Source organism: Equus caballus, chromosome 25 (assembly GCF_041296265.1).
Source record: "Equus caballus isolate H_3958 breed thoroughbred chromosome 25, TB-T2T, whole genome shotgun sequence".
Classification (NCBI taxonomy): Eukaryota; Metazoa; Chordata; class Mammalia; order Perissodactyla; family Equidae; genus Equus; species Equus caballus.
In genome coordinates, this window is record NC_091708.1 from 40,694,456 (window position 1) to 40,713,375 (window position 18,920).

Consider the following 18,920-nt stretch of genomic DNA (forward strand, 5'->3'; position numbering starts at 1 on the left):
TACAACGAAGGAGGGACAGCGCAGCCCCATTTGTCCCCAGCGTCGCCTCGCAGCTGTGTCGACCAGGAGAGAGCAGCCGCCCAGCGAGAGCTGCTCTTGAGTTGAGCTGCCCGAAATTGAGGTTTCTGCAGGTCAAAGTGGCTGAACGTCGGCACCTTCATGCTGATCAGCCTAAGAATTTTGCACATAAAGAACAAATGGGGATTCTGAGACGTCTCTGCCTTGAGGGGTAGAATGGGGCAAAAGTGGGTTTGAATCCTGAGTCTGTCTCTTCCCAGCTGAGAGACCACGGGCCAGTCACTTGCCCTCTCTGAGCCTCAGCTTGTACTCATCTGTACAATGGGTATGTTCCTAGTGAGGATTCCCCGGGGCGTGTGCGGAGGACAGAACTGAGCTCGGCAAGCTGCAGCGGTGTCTCTGTGTCCCTACCACTCTGTTCCAGGTGGCAGCTCCTCCTGGGAGGCACTGGCTTCAGGGTGTATGTTGAGGGGAGGGCAGGGACGGAGGGGTGCTCCACCTCTGCAGAGCCGGCCTGGAGACCAGCCACATGCTCCGCGGCTCCTCTCCTTCTGCTGCCCCTGCATCACCTCGGGTCGAGCTGCAGGGCCGGAGGTCCGCATCGGTGCCCCAGAGGTGCCCGGGGAGCCTGTACCTTTTGCTGGAAGCTTGCACAATGCGGCCGACCGGCACCTCAAGCAGGCCTGGCTTCCACACCTCACACCAGCTGTCAGCTCCTCTTGATGACCACACTCGGGGTGTTGTCTCTGAGCAGAGGTGGCCCTCCAGAATCAGAGGAGGGTTCTCTGTCCTACCCCACGCCCACAGTGAGCCGTGACTGCCCCCCTTTCCAGCTCTGTGACTCCTGGCTGAGCCTCAGCTTTCAGACCTGCCAGGCGGAGAGTTAGCAGCCTCATAGAGGAGGTCTGAGGCATTGGTGGGGCCACCGTGCCCGGCGCCCTGTGAATGCGCAGCCCTGGGGCCACCACGAGGCCCTGTCTTGTGCAAGCCCCTCATTTTCCAGCCAGGGAGTCCAAATCCCGAGAAGGTGCAACCCAGAGCTGGCCTGGCCCCTCAGCAGGAGGGCTGTCTGCTTCAGGGGCAGGTGCAGGACCTCAGGGTGCGGGGGTAGGGGTGGGGGGGCGGGTCTGGCAGCAGGATGAAGCTCAGAGCCACTGGGCGGGAGCAGTTAACAGTTAAGGAGAAGGGAGACGGCTTGTGGCTCCATCGAAGCAGGCCCCCCTCTAGGCAGTAGGAAGGCAGCCCCAGCAAGCTGCGAGCCCAGAGCAGGCCCCTCTCCTTCTGGCCCCCTCCCACCTCCCCTCTGCATCCCCTCCTTCTTTCCCCTCTTCCTCTCATCTCCCAACCTGCGCAGCCTTCCTCAGCTTTGGTTGGAGAACAGGCAGAGACCCACCCTGGCCAGGTGTGTGCGTGCGTGCATGTGTGTGCATGTGTTTATTGTGCTGTGTGTTTTGTGTGACTTTGTGCACAGGCCTGCATGTGTGTATTGTGCCTGTGCACACGTGCATGTGCCTTTGTGCTCATGTGCATGTGTGTGTGCATGTGTGTATCGTGCTGTGTTTTGTGTGCATTTGTGCACACGCATGTACGTGTGTATTGTATGTGTGCACACGTGCGTGTGTATGTGCACATGTGCATGTGTGTGTGTGCCCATGCATGCGGCGTGCAGGCGCGGAGGGGGTGGTGAGGCTCGGCAGGGGATTTAAAGCTGCTTTCGCGGCTGCCGGGCGTGAGCACTCCTGATAAACAGCCCGGGAGCCCGGAGCAGAAGCTGCCGGCGGCGGGAGGCTGCGTATCAGAGCTCCTGGCAGGCTCGCAAAAAGCTGTCCCCGGCCCGCACGCTCTATCAGCCCACGGAGGGAGGGCCGGGGAGGGGGGAGGGAAAAAGTATTTGCTCCAGCCCTTAATCACGGAATTTGAAATCCCAGCGAGTCGGTGCCATTTATTTTCAGAGGCTGTCAAGGCTGCTTTCGGCATTTAAAAGAAAGGAGGATGAAAAACATTTGCATTTCTCCCCCTCTCCCGCCTGCCTGCTCGCTCTGTTCCCTCCTGCTCTCGCCCTCGCTCTCCGCTCACCTCGCAGCGAGCTGGGGCTGTGTGTTGGGGAAGGAACGCCACAGAGAGGTTTTTCAAGGCGCTTTGGGCACCAGCCCGGGTCGGGGGCTGCCGCAGCCAGAGGCAAGGGTGACAGCGGGATTCTGGGGTTAGGGTCCCAAGTCTGGTTGACGGGGGATCTAAGGGGCAGAGGGATGTGGGTGGGGAGCCAGGCTTGGCCAAGGCTGCTGGATAGGGGGTGCTGGGGGCCGTCTGTGGAGCTCTCCTCCGTCACCCCAGACATGAGCGCGGGTCCCCAAATTTGCCCCAGCCCCGGGGGACCCCACCAGCTCTTCCTGGCTTCCACAGTGGAAGTCTAGGATGACTCAGCTGCATGGGAAGCTGACACCCCCAGGGCAGCCCCCTCCATGTGCAGATAGGGAAACTGAGGCCTGGAAACCGAGAATGACATGGCCAAGGTCACACCCTGGCAGAACTAGGACAAAGAGGGAGGTTAACGAGGTATCAAGCACGTCTCAATGACAAGTGCCGTGCGGACATCAAGGACGGGGCGCTCTGGACAGTGCTGGACGCCAGGCCCAGAGCTAGGCACGGAGGACTTTGCAATCAGAGGGACCAGGGCTCAAACCCTGGCCATGACGCTTTCCAGCACGGCGACCTTGGCCACTGTCCTCTCTCCCACCTCAGATAGGGCCCATGGTACCTCGTGCGAGGAGCAAATCAATGTGTGCGCTGCCCTGGGCACATGGGGAGGTGGCTCCCTCACCAGGCTCCATCTGCATCCCCCGCAACAACTTTTCTTGTCTGGTGTATCTGTTGCTTCTTGGGGACGACTCGGGCTCAGTGGGTGGGTGATTCTGTCCCTGAAGAGGTTCTGTGGCTGGGGCACGGACCCCCAGGGCGAGGCCGGGTCTGCTCTCCAGGGCCCCTCTCACTGGTAACATGAGAAAACCCACAGAACCACTGTCGGGGTCCCGTGAGTTGCCGGGTGGGAAGCTGTTGGCAGAGCCCCGAGCGCTTGGCGGTGCCCCCACCCCCTCGCTGCCGTGATTGCTTTCATCTCTGTGATTGTTGCCCCCTGCCCCACTCCACAGACCCCAGGCTTCTCGAGGCCGGGTCCCTGCAGTGCCTCTCAGAATGCCTCCTGGTCCCAACTCGAGGGAGTGTTGCCGAAAACACGGGGCAGTGCCTTCGCTTGGGGAGACAGGAGGAAAGACATCGGGGAGGAGACAAGAGCCCCGGGTCCTGAGGTCGACGCCGCCCACTTTGCCTGATGGGAGGCTGGGAAGCAAGTTCTCGTATCTTTTGCAGAGGCTCAGAGGCCCCCCCACCACCATTGGCTTATTTTTTTTTAAATTTCAAAGACGAGATGTCTTCACTGTGACTGAAGGTAAAGAATATAGTAAAATGGTCTCCCTCCCAATTCCCCTCGATTCGACTTCCCAGATAATCGGTGTCAAGAGTTTAGTATGAAGTCTTTCGGGTTTTTCTGTCAATACGGGTAATGCTACACATCCTGCTGGGCTGTTTATTCTCTCTTACACGTTGTGGTCTCCTTTCCGAGTCTGGATGCGTAGTGGCCCCTCACTCGTTCTCGTGGCTGCTTAGTACTCCCTGAGGCACACGTATTTGCGTGTGGTTATCCAATCCCCAATGGATGGGCACAGAGGTTGCTTCCAGTCTTGCCCTCTCAGGGCTGCAGAGAGTGGGCTGGCCTTCTACCGCAGGCGCTGTCATTGGCATCTGAGAGGCCGCTGTCCTGAGCGTGCACAGGCAGGAGGGGGCAGCCGTGGGGGCTCCATCCCCTTCCACAGGGAGAGGCTAGTTTGGGCCCTGCTCAGCCCAGGGCTGGGGGGGTGAGGCGAACGGCCCTAGGGAAAGCAGGGCCCCAGGGTCCCAGCCCTCGTCCCCACAGGGGAAGGAAGCCTCTCACCAGGCCACCTGGGGATGTCGAGGCCTGGGGACAAGACTCAGTCTGGACTCCCTGAGGAGGTGGGCAGGCCTGGGTTCCAAAGGTGGAGGGCGTGCCAGGGGCAAGCTCCGTCCTCTTGTCCTTCCGCACCCTCTCTGCCCCCCAGTGCCCTGCCTCCCGCTCCCCTCCAGACTGCCTCTGAGAACCTGAGGCGACCCCAACCTCACGCCCACAGACGGAGCCTAAATCAGCCGGGGGCGGGGGTTGGGGGATAGGGGCGCCCGGAGCTCCATCTGCAGCGAGGTGGGGCTCTCGTTCTCGATTTTGTTGTTTGTGCTTCAGAGGGAACGGTCACAGTGTAGCTTTGGAGACAGGCTGACCCGTGTTCAATGACAGCTCCGTCGACTCCAAGCTCCAAGTCCACGGAGCCTCAGTTTCCCCGTCGTTACAGTGGGGACAACACCAGGGAGGACGCGAGGACCCACTGGGGCGTCCACACAGTCTCCAGGGGCTTCCTGACCCACAGCAAGGTCTCGGGGACGGCTCACTGTTGTCGGCATTGCTTTTAATATTATTCCTAATAATGACGTTTCCCAAAATCTGAAGTCAAAAAAAGGCCTTCTCTGAGTTGAGTGTCAAAACCGAGAAAAAGTCTGTGGTGGTGGAGTGTGTGTGTGTGTGTGTGTGTGTGTGTGTGTGTGTGTGGTATATGTTGTATTTGTGTGTGGCATGTGTGTTCTGTCTGGAGAGGTATGAATGTAATGTGTGTGCAGCATATGTGAACGTGCGTGTGTGTGCCTGTGCGTGTGTGTGTGTGTCCTATGCATGTCCAAGTGTCCTTACGCCGTCCTTTTGCACAGCCATCTGCCCCGTGCATGGTACTCTCTCCTGCTATCTCGGGCCCCCAGACTCTGTCCTTCTCCCCAAGAATCGCTGTCACACCTACAATTTCCCCGTCACCGAAGGACAGGCCTGCTGACCTAGGCGGCCTGGGAAGGCCCAGGGACAACCCTGAGGAGCAGAAGAGACCTCATTCTCTAACCACTTCCCCACCAGGCCACCCACAGCCTCCTCGAATGCAGGTCTTCGTGGCCTCGTGTTCAGGCCTCACTGACGCCGTCCTCAATCGGGTTTGCATGTTGAGCGCATGACCACTGGCTGTGGGCAGCCACTTAACCTCTCTGGGCCTCAGCTTCCCCAGCTGTGAAACAAGGATAATAATAACAAGGTCATGTGATTGTTGAAGTTCTTCCTTCGCTCCCCCCAGACAAACAACAAACAGACCGGAAAGCGCTCAGCCCCCGGGGGACTTATGGCAGGAGGAGCTTGCGCACCCGCCGGCTTCTGGGACGGAGCGGGACTATCCCTTCCTCCAAGAGGAGCTGCACTTACTTACTGATGGAGACCCCGCCCTCTCTGGGCCCGTGTCCTGAGCCCTGCGTGGCTCGGGCAGAATTCCTGGGGTCTCAGTGCTGGGCGGGCGAGGCCAAGCTGAGCTGAGGGGTGGGGTGTGGGCTCCCCCAGGAGCTGGCTCTTCCAACACCTTGACAGGGGGTGCGGCTGGCTTGCGACTCCCCAGCCCAACTGAGAACATTGCCACGGCCGACAGCTGTGTGGGCGCCCACGGGCCACACCCACGGCCAGCCCTTCCTCACCCAGCCGTTTCTCACCCCGGCTACTGAGAAAAGATGTACTAGGAATAAGACCTGATAGGTGTAGCCCCTTGGAGCTTTTCGAAATATGTGCATAGATCTTATTTATAATACCAGATAATGAACAGTCTCCCCCGCTCCTGAAGCCTCATCTTTCTTATCTATAAGATGGGGCTATGAGGACTCATCCAGCCGAAGATGTGAAGTTGCTGGCGCCAAGCCCCACACGTGGCACATCCTAACAGTGTGACCTATGGTGGCAGATGGGGCATTGTCCGAGCAGTCCCCTGCCCCAGGAGGTCATCCCTCGCTGCCCCATGGTCCCTGCAGGCAGAGCAGACCTCCACGCCCACCGACGGCAGGCTCAGCCTTGTGACTTGCTCTGACCAAGGAAATGTGAGCAGAGCAACCACATGCCCGCAACCAGCAGGAGCTCTAAAAGCCGTCCTGTGGTTGTGCCAGTTCTCTGGCTCTTTACTCCCTGATTGACACACTCTAGATAGAGGCTGCCCCTTCAGCCTGGACCCCATGATGAAGATGGCAGGCAAAGAGCAGTGGGGCAGAGGGAAAGCACACAGCAGCCAACATTAAACCTGAGTGAAAATAGAGCTTGGCCATGGTAATCTGCTGATGTTTGGGGATGTTTGTTATGCAGCATAACCCAGCAGAATCTGACCAGTACAGATATTGGTGCCTAGAAGTCATGGCCGCAACAAAAACAAATATGTACCATTGGCTCTAGGAGCAGGTAACAGGGGACAAGGAAACACTCACTGAAGGCAGGAAAGGTGGTGACCCATGTTATACACGGGGAAACATTCGGAAAGATCCTTGCGTGCAGTAAGTTGTAAAGCTGATGCTGGACTGCACTTGTGGCTCTGGCTGAAGGGCCTGGGAGAGCAAAATGTCCAGCATGTCTTGGATGCTGTCTGCTGCATGTCATGGCCTGAATCATGTCCCCTCAAATTCCTGTGTTGAATTGAGTTGAATTCCTACAGAACGTGACTGTATTTGGAGACCGGGTCTTTAAAGAGGTGACTAAGGGAAAATGAGGTCATCAGGTGGGCCCCCATCCTTATAGGAAGAGGAGATTTTCACACGCACTTGTGCAGACAGAGGGCAAGGTGAAGACACGGAGAAGACGGTCACCTCCCGGCCGGGAGAGAGGCCTGGGACAGCTCCTTCCTTCACAGCCTGCTGACACCTTGGCTTCAGCCTTCCCGCCTCCAGAACTGTGAGCAAGAAATTTCTGTTGTGCTCCGTTACAGCAGCCTAGCAAGCTGCATTTCACAAGACACCACTGGAAAGAGATGTGCTCCGGAAGGAATTAGCCCGTTTGCAAGCAGGGATGGGAGAGAAAGAGAAAACCCAGAAGTTCTAGACTTGCAAGGTTGAAAAATGCAACTATTTCTCATCTCTATCCAATGAAAGAGAAAGGAAGCAGAGCCCCGGGGGCCCAGCGTTGAGGGCTCAGAGCCCATGGGAGGATGCAGAGACGCTGTCACAGAAGGAGGCCCTCAGCCTGCAGGAGCTCAGCCTGGGCATAAGGACCCCGTCCTCCAGTGGAAAAGGGTGCGATACCCCCACTCCCACCCGAGCGGTTCGTCTTCCAGACAACCTAGAGGGAGGACCCAGGGCATTTTTGGAAAAGTCTGCTCTTGGCATGACAAGTGGGCAAAACAGAGCCAGTCCCGGCCCCTCTGGCAGTTAGTTGATTCTGCAAAATTCGAGTTACAAATGACATTTTAGTAACACTTCTGACACATTGGCATTTGGAACATGTGATATGAACTTGGAGCAGATAGGAGTTTTAAATTTAACGATGTCTGTGTCCCCAGAAATGTATTGTTTGAGATGTCTAGTTGTGAATTTCAAATTTTCTGTAGGGACCGTTCGAAATGGGTAATCCACAAATAGTCAATAAAGAACATTGCAGACTTCAGACAAAAGAATAATAAACCTGAGAAGTGCTCTGTGTGATAGAGCCCAGCTGAGACTCAGTCTCGGGTACGATCACATCCGGGTGAGGCCTTCCGCCCCTTTGTTAAAACCTCCGGCAAGCTCAGGGCACCCGCGAGGAAGTCTAGAGTTTCGCGTCTAGAAAAAGTTGGCCGTGTCTTTGGCATAAGCAGCTCAGTGGAAACAAATAGAGAAAAAGTTAACGAAGTTCTGAAGACGGTTGACTGTCAAAAGAGCACCAGCCTGGACTAAGAGGGGCCGTGACTGTTCATGACTTAAGACCACGTTGGGCTCCAACGGGGAGAAAGCTGCTTGGCTCCAAAGGAGGGCTCTTGGGGCCTCATGTGATGTGGCCAAGGAGGTGATGGGAAAGGACGTCCACCCAGCGGGTAACCCAAGGCTCGCTGAGAACAGGGGACTGGGGCCAGTTGGCAGGGAGCACAGTGGGGCCTAATTGAAGAGTTTCCTTCCCCTGGGGGGCGGGGGGCCTCACAGGGACCACCCAGCGGGACTCAGAATTGCTGTGCACAGAGCCTGCAGCTTGCCTCCCCTTGTGCCACCTCCTAGAGGAGAGCGTCTGCGGATTATCCTGTTCTTGTTCTGCCGCTGGGCCACCATAACAAAATAGCACAGGCTGGGGGCTTAAACAACAGAGATTTCTTCTCTCACAGTTCTGGAGGCTGGAGCTCCCAGATTAAGATATGGACAGGGTCGGTTCCTTCTGAGGCCTCTCTCCTTGGCTCGTGTGCAGGCGCACATGTCGGTGACTCTGTGTGTGTCCCTCTTCTTATAAGACACCCGCCATATTGGATTAAGGCCCACCTTACGGCCTCGTTCTAACCTAATTATCTCTTGTAAGACCCTGTCTCCAAATGCAGTTGCATCCTGAGGTCCTAGTGGTGGGGACTTCAGCATACAAATTTAGGGGGGACACGGTTCAGCCATCATTATCCCCATTTTATTGAAGAGGAAACTGAGGCACAGGGCAGGTTAAATCTGAGCTTCTCAAACCATCTGTGGTGAAGATTCAGTAAAACTCGCAGTCACAACTGGATGTGCGCAGTCACAATAGGACGAGTGCACAGGCACAACCAGGTGTGCGCAGTCACAATAGGACGAGCGCACAGGCACAACCAGGTGTGCACAGTCACAACAGGACGAGTGCACGGGCACAACCAGGTGTGCACAGTCACAACAAGACGAGTGCACGGGCACAACCAGGTGTGCACAGTCACAATAGGACGAGCACACAGGAACAACCAGGTGTGTGCAGTCACAATAGGACGAGTGCACAGGCACAACCAGGTGTGCACAGTCACAATAGGACGAGTGCACAGGCACAACCAGGTGTGCGCAGTCACAATAGGACGAGCGCACAGGCACAACCAGGTGTGCGCAGTCACAATAGGACGAGCGCACAGGCACAACCAGGTGTGCGCAGTCACAATAGGACGAGCGCACAGGCACAACCAGGTGTGCGCAGTCACAATAGGACGAGCGCACAGGAACAACCAGGTGTGCACAGTCACAATAGGACGAGTGCACGGGCACAACCAGGTGTGCGCAGTCACAATAGGATGAGCACACAGGAACAACCAGGTGTGCGCAGTCACAACAGGACGAGTGCACGGGCACAACCAGGTGTGCACAGTCACAATAGGACGAGTGCACGGGCACAACCAGGTGTGCACAGTCACAACAGGACGAGTGCACGGGCACAACCAGGTGTGCACAGTCACAACAGGACGAGTGCACGGGCACAACCAGGTGTGCACAGTCACAATAGGACGAGCGCACAGGAACAACCAGGTGTGGACAGTCACAATAGGATGAGTGCACAGGCACAACCAGGTGTGTGCAGTCACAATAGGACGAGTGCACAGGCACAACCAGGTGTGTGCAGTCACAACAGGACGAGTGCACGGGCACAACCAGGTGTGGACAGTCACAACAGGACGAGTGCACGGGCACAACCAGGTGTGCACAGTCACAACAGGACGAGTGCACGGGCACAACCAGGTGTGGACAGTCACAATAGGACGAGCGCACAGGAACAAGCAGGTGTGGACAGTCACAATAGGATGAGCGCACAGGCACAACCAGGTGTGTGCAGTCACAATAGGACGAGTGCACAGGCACAACCAGGTGTGCGCAGTCACAATAGGACGAGCGCACAGGCACAACCAGGTGTGCGCAGTCACAATAGGACGAGCGCACAGGCACAACCAGGTGTGCACAGTCACAATAGGACGAGTGCACAGGCACAGTGGGTGTATGCAGTGCCAAACTGCTATGAATGCTTCTAAACTCTTCTCGGCTTCTGTGCATCTCTTATCACGTCAACAGACAACACCTGGACCAGCACCAGCTTGTGGACCACATGGATCCACAGGATCAAGTGGCTTGCGGAAGGCCACACAGCTGGTGAGTGATGGGGCCAGGATCTGGACCCGAGTCTGGGGTCTTGACCACTTCCTCTGCCCGGAGGAGGGAGGGAGAAGGGTTTGGCCGTTGGGTATAGTTCGTAATAAACATCTGAGGAAGAAGGGAGAGAACAGAGTGGCAGAAGTGCCCATAGGCAGGTGTCAGAACCATTCAGGATTTGGGGTATGTGCAAAAAGCCAGAGCATCTATGGGGAGAAAAACGGGCTGCTAAGAGCTATTGCTGCGGGATGTGAATTAGACCCCTCTGAGGGGCTTTGGAAGACAAGTAAGTTCAGAAAACTCATTTAAATTCCTTTGGCTGCTGGCCTGTCACGTCGCTCAAGGCAGAGACTGTGCGACTTTGAGGGCTACGTGGAACCCTGGCTTTTATCCGGGTTACACTGGTGTTAGCTGAGGTTTCTACACACGTATTTCCACCCTCAAAGAATTGAAAACACCACTAAATTGTTACCTACCGAAGGTTCAATGGATACTTTTGGAATTAACGAATAATGAGTAAACAGGTAAATGCTCAGACACAAAGTCATTCTTACCCATCTGTTGTGTGCCCGACTCTAAGCAAAAACGCCGGCTATGGGGGACCAGGAGGGACTCCACCCCTCCGAGTGTCAAAAGTGGTCATCGTTAAGCGACAAGACAGAAAGTGGGTTTATCTTCTTCATCGAGCTTATCTGTATTTTCCAGAATATCTACAATAAGCATGTTGTACTCTCGTAGTGAGAGTGAGGTTATTTGGGGGGAAATAGTCCCTATGTTAACTTGGCCTGCAGTTCAGTTGAAGAGTATACGGTCGGCTCACTGAGAGCATGGACTCTGACAGCTGGAAGGTGCTCAGTGTACGTTGCAGTCACGCACTGGAAGCAGGAAGATCCTTTCCGTGGAGGGCCCTTTTCTTCATCTATTTCTTTACCTCTTGCCCCTGTCCTTAGTCTGTGGGCTCACGTGGACAAGGCCAGGCTGCGTGGACTGACACCTTGCTCCTAGTGTGGGGTCTGTAACAGCCACGGTTGGCCCCCCGTGTGGATGGCAAAGGCGGTTTCTACCTGTGTGGTGTAAGTTTCCTTCCCGCCCTCTGAAAACCTGGTCTGTTCAGTTTCCAGGGGGACCAGAGATGGGGACAGGCAGACAATGCCACCTGGGGACATGGGAGCACCGAGAGCAGGGTCTGCAGCTTGCGTCACAGTCCCAGAGCCTCCAGGCTGAGCCAGCAGTCAGGGGGCCCGTCCCCTCCCTCTCCTCATTTCTATCACCTGGCTGGTCCCTCGGGGCAGAGTGCAGGGGCCAGGGCCACAGCTCTGACTTTTCTCCTCCTTCCCCTCCCTGCTCCTGTCTCTCCTCTTTCTGGCTGCCTCAGCTCCCGCTCAAGGTCAGGGAACAAACAGATAAACCCTCTCCCCGGAGCCCGCACGGAGCGGACGCCTCCAGCTAGAATCTGATTCTGAGTCAGGGCCAGGGCGCTCTTTCCTGTGACTGTGAAGACAGGAAGGAAATTTTTTGTAGCCATAAAATCAGTAAAAATGTCTTGTAGGCAGAGAAGAGGCCAGGCAGGTGGCTTTGGTTGAAGGCACAGACAACAGATGGAAACGGTCCGATCTGGGCAGGGAGGGTCTGGGGGTAAACTCTGACGTTCTCGTAGCTATTAGCAACATCTTCTTTTACCCGAGGGCCAGCCAGGTGCTGGCTGTGGCATGGAGAACAGGGACTGGCTCCCCGGACCGCTGAGACCGGCTGTGGGGTCTGGGGTAGTTGAGTGTGGGGGTAGCAGCGAGTTGAAGACTCAGGATGTTTCTAGGCTTTTGGCCAAGATGGCCCAGAGGCTGGAGCCAGGACCAAAGGTTTGGACACTCCCTATGGACAGCACTGAACTCGACGGATCTCATGTCTTAGAGGGACAAACCTGGAGCCCAGAGAAGTCAGCATCGGCCAACCTGGGAAGGAGCTCATAGGCAAGGACAGGGACCTATGACTTTGTCCGAAGGGCAATGGGAAGCCATGAAATGTTTAAGTAGGAGGACAGACTGGTCAAGGTTATACTTTGGGAAATCTCTCTAATTGTGCCGAGCACGTGGCCTGGCTGGAGAGCAAGCCTGGGGATGGGGAGAGCTGTGAGCGGGCTGGTGGCCGAGCAGGTGGAGAGAAGTGACAGACTCGAGGTGTGTCAAAGGTGGAACCGACAGGTCTGGGTGACTGACTGGACCTGCGAGGATACTGGAGAGAGAGGAAGGGATGAGGACGACACCCGGTTTCGGGGCAGGGTGAGTGGGTGCATGGAAGGGCCCCCAGAGGAGGAAGGCGAGGACACATGTTTTTTATCTCTTGAATGTTTTTGGAGCTTTGGCCAAGGGCCATGGGGCAGGACACGAAGAAGGACGAGGCCCGGCCCTGGCCCAGAGAAGCGAGAATCCACACCACCAATAAAAGCCTGGAGGGGAGGCTCTGTAGGGATCCAAAGCTGAGCACGCTGGGAATGGAGAGGACGGAGAGGTGGAGGGGGCTAAGGACGGGGTCTCTTTGGAGGGGTCAGTGGTAAACAGCTGTGGACCAAGACATGGCCTTCTCTATTGTCCCCACCCCTCTCCTCCTCTCCCCTCCTCTCCCCTCCCCTTCCCACGATGTCCTGTGCTGGCTTGGTGCCGGGCAGGCTGTCCCAGTTTCACGCCGGCCCTGCCGCCCAGCCCAGCCTCAGAGTCGGCCTCTCCCCAGCTCTCGCATAAGCTGCTCTCTCTTAAGCTACACCCAGAATGCAACTTGGTGTTCCCCTAAGAGGCCTTGTCTCTTGCCTCCCATCTCTTGGGGGACACGCTCCCTTCCACATTTCACCTGGGTCCCTCCTACCTGTTCTTCGTGTCTCAGCTTAGATGGCCTTCCTCCTGGAAGCCTCTCCTGACCCCGCACGACTGGGCTGGGTGTGCCTCTCCTGTGGATGGACATTTGGGTGGGTGGGTGAATGGGCGAATGGGTGAATGGGTGGGGTATGTAAGATGGGGAAATGGGTGAATGGATGGGCGTTGGGAGAATGGACAGGGGATGGGTGGCTGAGCAGACGAATTAATGGGTGAAGGGGATGGCTGGTTACCTAGAGAGATGGATGGTTGGATGGATGCAAGAGCAGAGGGTGAACCGGTTAGGCAGAAGGTAGAACAGTTGGGTAGATGAATGGTAAGGTGGCTGAGTGGCCGGGGATGGATGGATAGCACGGAGTGGGCGGAAAGGAGACTGGATATAAAGGAAGAGAGAGGAGACAAGGTTTACTCAGGCATGCGGAAGTTTGTGGAAGGCCAAGAGTGTCCAAGGCAGGAGTGGAGTGGGAATCTTTCTGTCCTCAGGCCTCCCTCTGACCCCTCACTTCCTCAGAGCATCTCCTCCCTACCTTGGGAGGGACCCGGCGCTGGGCCCTGCAGCCAGAGATGTAACTGGCACTAGGAACCGCCTTCCATCTCACCTCTTTTCTATAATCTTCACCCTGTGGACCTTTGTTTGCTTATTTGCCGATTGACAGTGACCTGGGGTTTGAGGATGGACTAAGAGATTTAGGTCTCTCCATACCCGTTCTCCTCCCACTTCCCTCCTTGCCTTCTGCATCCTCCTCCCGCTCCTGTCCTTCCAGCAGGGAGCTGGACGCCCGGCTGGGCTGGGCCAGGCTGAGAGCGCACACAGCCTTAGCCAGCGATGGCTGCCTGAGCCCTGCTGCCCTCAGCCCCAAGTGGCCCCACCCCTGCTGCCTGGCGCCCCCCCCACGCCCCCCACCCCAGCAGCTCCGATTTTCAGCTCAGGTTTGATCGCCTGCCAGGATCTCCCAAATGTCAGCTGCAACGTTAGCATCTTTAAGAGAGCGCCCGAGGCGATCTTTAAGCAGGAAGGCTGGGGCCCCATGCTGATGAGAGGAGCCTGCTCCAAGCTGACAGCTCTGCCTGCTGCTCCCCCAGCCGCAGCTCTGGGAGCCTGTGGCCCCCCGCTCTTTGGGCCTGGTCAGCCCTGGGTTTATTTCTAAGCCTGGATGAAGCAGGGCTTTGCCAGGAGTTGAGGTCAATGCCCACAGCTTCCCCCTACCAGGGAGCCCCAGGAGGACAGGGAGGGGCCTGTCTTGTCACTGCTATAACCCCAAGCCCAGCGCAGGCCTGACGCAGAGGAGGAGTGGATAAATATTTGTTAATCGAATGAATGCATGAGCTCTCTAAGCTTCCTGAAAGAGGCGAATGCTGACCAGGTGCTTTCTCCCTCACCCTCACCTTGAGGGGGAGATGCTCAGGGTGAGGGGAGATGAGCAAAGGCTCCAGACTTTGGAGTTAGACCTAAGGCCTGGGCTGGTGTCCCAGATCCAGATGTGGGAGCTGCGTGGCTTTGGGAAGGTTGCTAGTCCTCTCTGAGCCTCAGATTCATCATCAGTGAAATGTGCAAGGGGATGGAATGCCAGCCCTGTAGAGCTGTTGGGAGGATCCAGGAGAAAAGGAGATGGGAACACCGGGTACAGTGCCTGACACGTAGTAGGTACCCGAGGAAGGCCCTCCCCTGCCCCCATGGCTTTGTATGTGCCCTGAAGACCCTTCTCCACATCGTCTTCCTTGTCCTTCAGATCCTGTGGGTGCCCCTATTCTGGACCCCTCCTTGCCTACCCAGCCCAGGCACAGTGGACACTCGTCCTCGATGCCCCAGGACTGAATTCATGCCTGAACCAGCACCCGTACGACGTGACCGTGATTTCTGTTCCAAGCCAAGAGTCAGCAAATTTCTTGAGGGCAGAAACAATTTTTATTGCTTTCTAGATCCCTGGAGTCCCACCCAGGTCCTAGGACACAGTTGGTGCTGGATGAGTGAATGAATGAATGAGTGGCTAACTCGTTGGTCTGAATAGAATCAAGGCGCCTTTCTGGAAGGTTTTCGTAACAAGAGAACGTATGCCTCAGAGGCTGAACTCCGCTAACCACCTCAAAAACTCGCCATCATGTCGGTGAAGGGCTGTGGCCTTGCCTGAAGCTTCCCCGTCTCCCTCCAACCCTCAGAGGGGCGGGACGATGGTGTCCTCAGTTCTCAGTTGCCAGCGTCACACAGCAGGAGAGAGCAGAAGCTGCCCGGTTCCTGGTCCAGACTGTCCTTATGGTCCTCGGTCCCTGGGCAGGTGGGTCGTGGCCCACACCATGGCAGCCTCTGGTGCCCATGGCATGGTCCCCAGTGCCCTGATGATCCATGTCCTTTGAAGAGTGGTAAGGCTATGGAAGTGACCTCCACACTGGTGACATGGTCTCTTCCCACCTTTTTTGAGGCCTCTCTCTTGGGACGGAAACACCCAGACGGGGAGGTGAAGTGACTCAGAAAAGGAGAAGCAGCGCCCAGAGTCCAGCTCCCACCCGGTGGAGGCCAGGAGGGAGGAGGGGCAGCCTGAGACCGTGACACTGGAGGTGCAGTCTTGATGGGGACCAGTTGGAACTGGTGTGCCGACCTGGGGGTGGGGAGTTGGCACACTTCCACAGAGAGGACAGGCTCAGCACCCAGCTCACAGAAGCATAAGTTTCAGGACTAAAAGATGCAGGAACAAGACTCAGAATGGTTAGAGAACAAAAACAAAGTGAAGAGATGAGTGGATAGTGGGTGAGTGGTAGGTGGACGGATGGATGGATACATGGGTGGGTGGGTGGTAGTTGGATGGGTGATGGCTAGATGACTGGACAAGTAGATGGATTAGTAAACGGGTAGGTAGATGAATAGATGGATGGATGGATGGATGGGTGGAGGATAGATGGCAGATAGATGAGTGGGTGGGTAATGGGTGACAGGATGAATATGTGGATGGGAAAACGGATGGGTGAATGGGGTCATGGATGTGTGGGTGGGTGGGTGGGTGTATAGGTGGATGGAAGGATGGGTGTATGAGTGGGTGGATGGATGAGTGGATGGAGGTGTAGATGGGAAGATGGACAGGTGAATGGGTTCATGAATGGGTGGGTGGGTAAGTGGATAGATACACGGATGGATAGAAGATGGGTGGATGAGTGGGTGAATGGATGAGGGGATGGATGGGTGGTGGATGGACGAGTGGATGGAGGTATAGATGGGAAGGTGGACAGGTGAATGGGTTCGTGGATGGGCAGGTGGGTAAGTGGATAGGTGGAAGGATGGATGCGTTGATGGGTAGATGGGGAAATGGATGGATGAGTAGGTAGTGGGTGAGTGGCTAGATGGGCAGATGGATGGGTGGGAGGATAGGTGGATGGGTGAGAGGGTGGGTCGAGGTAGCACTGGCATGCAGCAAAGAGCACACTGGCTGTGGGTCAGAGAAGCTTGCCATTGCCCTGATTCTGACCCCAATGCCCTATGGGACTTGTAGTAAGTCATCTGGCCTTCTTGGGCTTCAGCTTCCTTATCTGTCTAAAGGGACAATAGTCCCTGCCCCCTACTACCCAAGGATCAGAAAAGATCCCTGGGCTGTGAGTGCCCCCTGACCCCATGGCCTCTCCAACCCTACTGACCCATCTCACCCTGCCCACATGCCTGTCCTGTGACAAGCTTCCTCTTTCCTGTGTCCACAGGGACCTTCTGTGCAGTTTCCATCAGCATGTTCTAATAGGGGTCAAGGGAATTCTGTTCACAGCCAAGTCCAACACGGGGAACACCCACCCCCTGAGTCTGGTCAAGCCCAGCTGATATGGCTGGGGTCAGGGGGCCATCTCTCAGTTCAAGAAGTGGGTTCTGTTCCCAGCTCTGGCGCTCAGTGTGCTGGGGCCCAAGGCAACTCACCGCCCCCCTCTGAGCCTCGCCTTCCTTATCTGAACACAGGGATAACAGCAGCACCCCACATGTGGGTGCTGGGCCCGTGTGGGGCCCAGGGCTGGGCTCACCCTGAACCGAATGGCCGCCCGCAGGGCTTGCCATTCCTCCTGCAAAGAAGGGCTGGGGGCACACAGGCTTCTGGAATGCGGGACTTCTGGGGGTCAAGAACCCCGGGGTCCAGGTGGTCTCAGCGCCACAGTAGCCAGCTCCGATGCCAGCTCCATGTGGTCACTCTGCGGCTTCACGTGCACCTCATCCTGGACAACCCAGGGCCCAGCTCCCCATTACCAGCTGGGTGACCCTGGGCAAGCGACTTCACCTCTCTGAGTCTTGGTTTCCTCACCTATGAAAGACGGCCTCAGAGGCCCCTGGTGGCTTTGCCGGTTCCTTCCCCATCACTGCCTGGTCTGCTGCCCAGCAAGGTGCGTGAGGCGGGCAGCCTCCACCACTGGAGATGCACATGCTGAGGTCCAGAGAGCTTCTGGACTTCACTCCAATGCGGAACTGGATAAAAAGGCAGACCCCTCCCCAGCTTTGCACCCAACCTGCCCTGAGGACTCCAGCGGAAGCCTGGAGCCAAAGGTTGGACTCTGGGGCCCCCGGGCTGCCCACAATCCCTCCTACCACTCCTCCCTGCCAGCGCCTGGCATTTCCCGCTCAGCAGTGGAGTCCTGGCTGTGAGCTGGGGGGTCATGGGGTTCTCCTTGCAGTGGAGCCTTGAGACACTGCCCCCATTGTCCTACCCCCCCAGGGGACCCCTGACACCTTGCAGACCCAAGGGGCACCCACAGAGTCCATGGGAAGTGCAGCAGCCCAAGCAACAGGGTTGTTGGGTCAGCTGCCCCATCAGCCCTGCGCGACCTGGGCTGGGGAGAGGTGCCAGGTGGAAAGGAGCAGGGACACAGGGGCCCTGGGGGCAGCCAGCAACAATGCAAGGTCCCACCTCCTCCACCCCCGCTCCCTCCTCCCCTTCCCCAACTGCAGCAGACTCTGGTTAAAACAGCACCTCCGCCATCTGTCATCCCTCCCCCACTCGGTGGGCGCGGCTGTGACTGGGGGGCTGGCTTGCCTCATAAACAGGAGGCTGGCGGGTCCCCAGGGCCAGGCTGGTGATGGGCCTGGTGCTGGCGCGGTGCTGCCGAGCTGGGGGGAGCCCGCGGGTGGGCGGGCAGATCACCAGGTACCAGGAGGGTTCCACGCCCTCCTGCGATGGTGCCCCTTCTTCCCAGGGCTCCCTCTGCGGCCCCGACTCCCATCTGCGCCCACCCCCTTCCCCGGAGCTCCCCCCAGCTCCCCGGAGCTCCCACATCCTCCCCGCCTGGCTTCTGCTGCGTTTAGAGAATTCAAATCAACACTGGGGTATAAGAGGCTCCCAGAGCCTCCCTCTCAAGGGCTGCCTCCCTGGGCAGCACGCACCCCGCCTCGGGCATCTTTGCTTAACAACCAGGGAAACTGAGGACAGACAGCGGGGCAGTGGGGAGCTGGGAGTGGACCAGGACTCCCCTCCGACCTGGCCCTGGCTTGGCCTTGCCTCCGGGTCAGAAGCAGGTGCGGGGAGGGAGGAGGCAGGACAAGAGGTCAGGGGCCTGAGTCCTGAACCTATAAACAAGCTTCCCGGCCTCACTTTCCCCATCTGAGGAATGGGGGAGCCAGGCTGCTCAGAGAGGGTATGTTCTGAGCCAGAGAACACACGGAGACTGGCCATCTGCAGCACGGGAGGGGCAGGGGAAGGCGGTGCCCCGCAGGCGTCTGTCCAGGTCAGGACCCTCCACATCCGTCCCGCGAGTTCCGCGGCTTCTCCCTCCCCCACCACAGCGCTGCCGGCGGCGGCCCCTCCTCTCCCGCCTTCTGACTGCCAGCTCCGCCGGCAGAGCCCCCAGACCCCAGCTGCAGTGCTTTTACAGCTTTGACCATCCGCGCAGCCCCCCTGCTCTCCGTCCTCCGCCTTCTCCTCTCTCCTCCTCCCCCACCTCCGTCTTTCCCCCTCTCTCTATCCTCTCTCCTCCATCCTCTCCCCCTCCTCCTCTTCATCTTTCTCCCTCTTCTCCCCCTCTCCATCCTCTCCCCTCCTCCCCTGCGTCTCCCCCCTCCCTCCATCCTCTTTCCCTCCCCCC

At 57.3% G+C, this 18,920-nt stretch overlaps 1 long non-coding RNA gene across 1 annotated transcript; it reads left to right on the top strand.

Moving 5' to 3' along the window:
• The first annotated feature begins 1,174 nt into the window (after positions 1-1,174).
• Positions 1,175-7,941, top strand: LOC138920824 (uncharacterized). Its single transcript, XR_011432738.1, has 3 exons — positions 1,175-1,420; positions 3,168-3,463; positions 4,328-7,941. It is a non-coding gene; the product is annotated as an uncharacterized lncRNA (long non-coding RNA).
• The last annotated feature ends 10,979 nt before the right edge of the window (positions 7,942-18,920 follow it).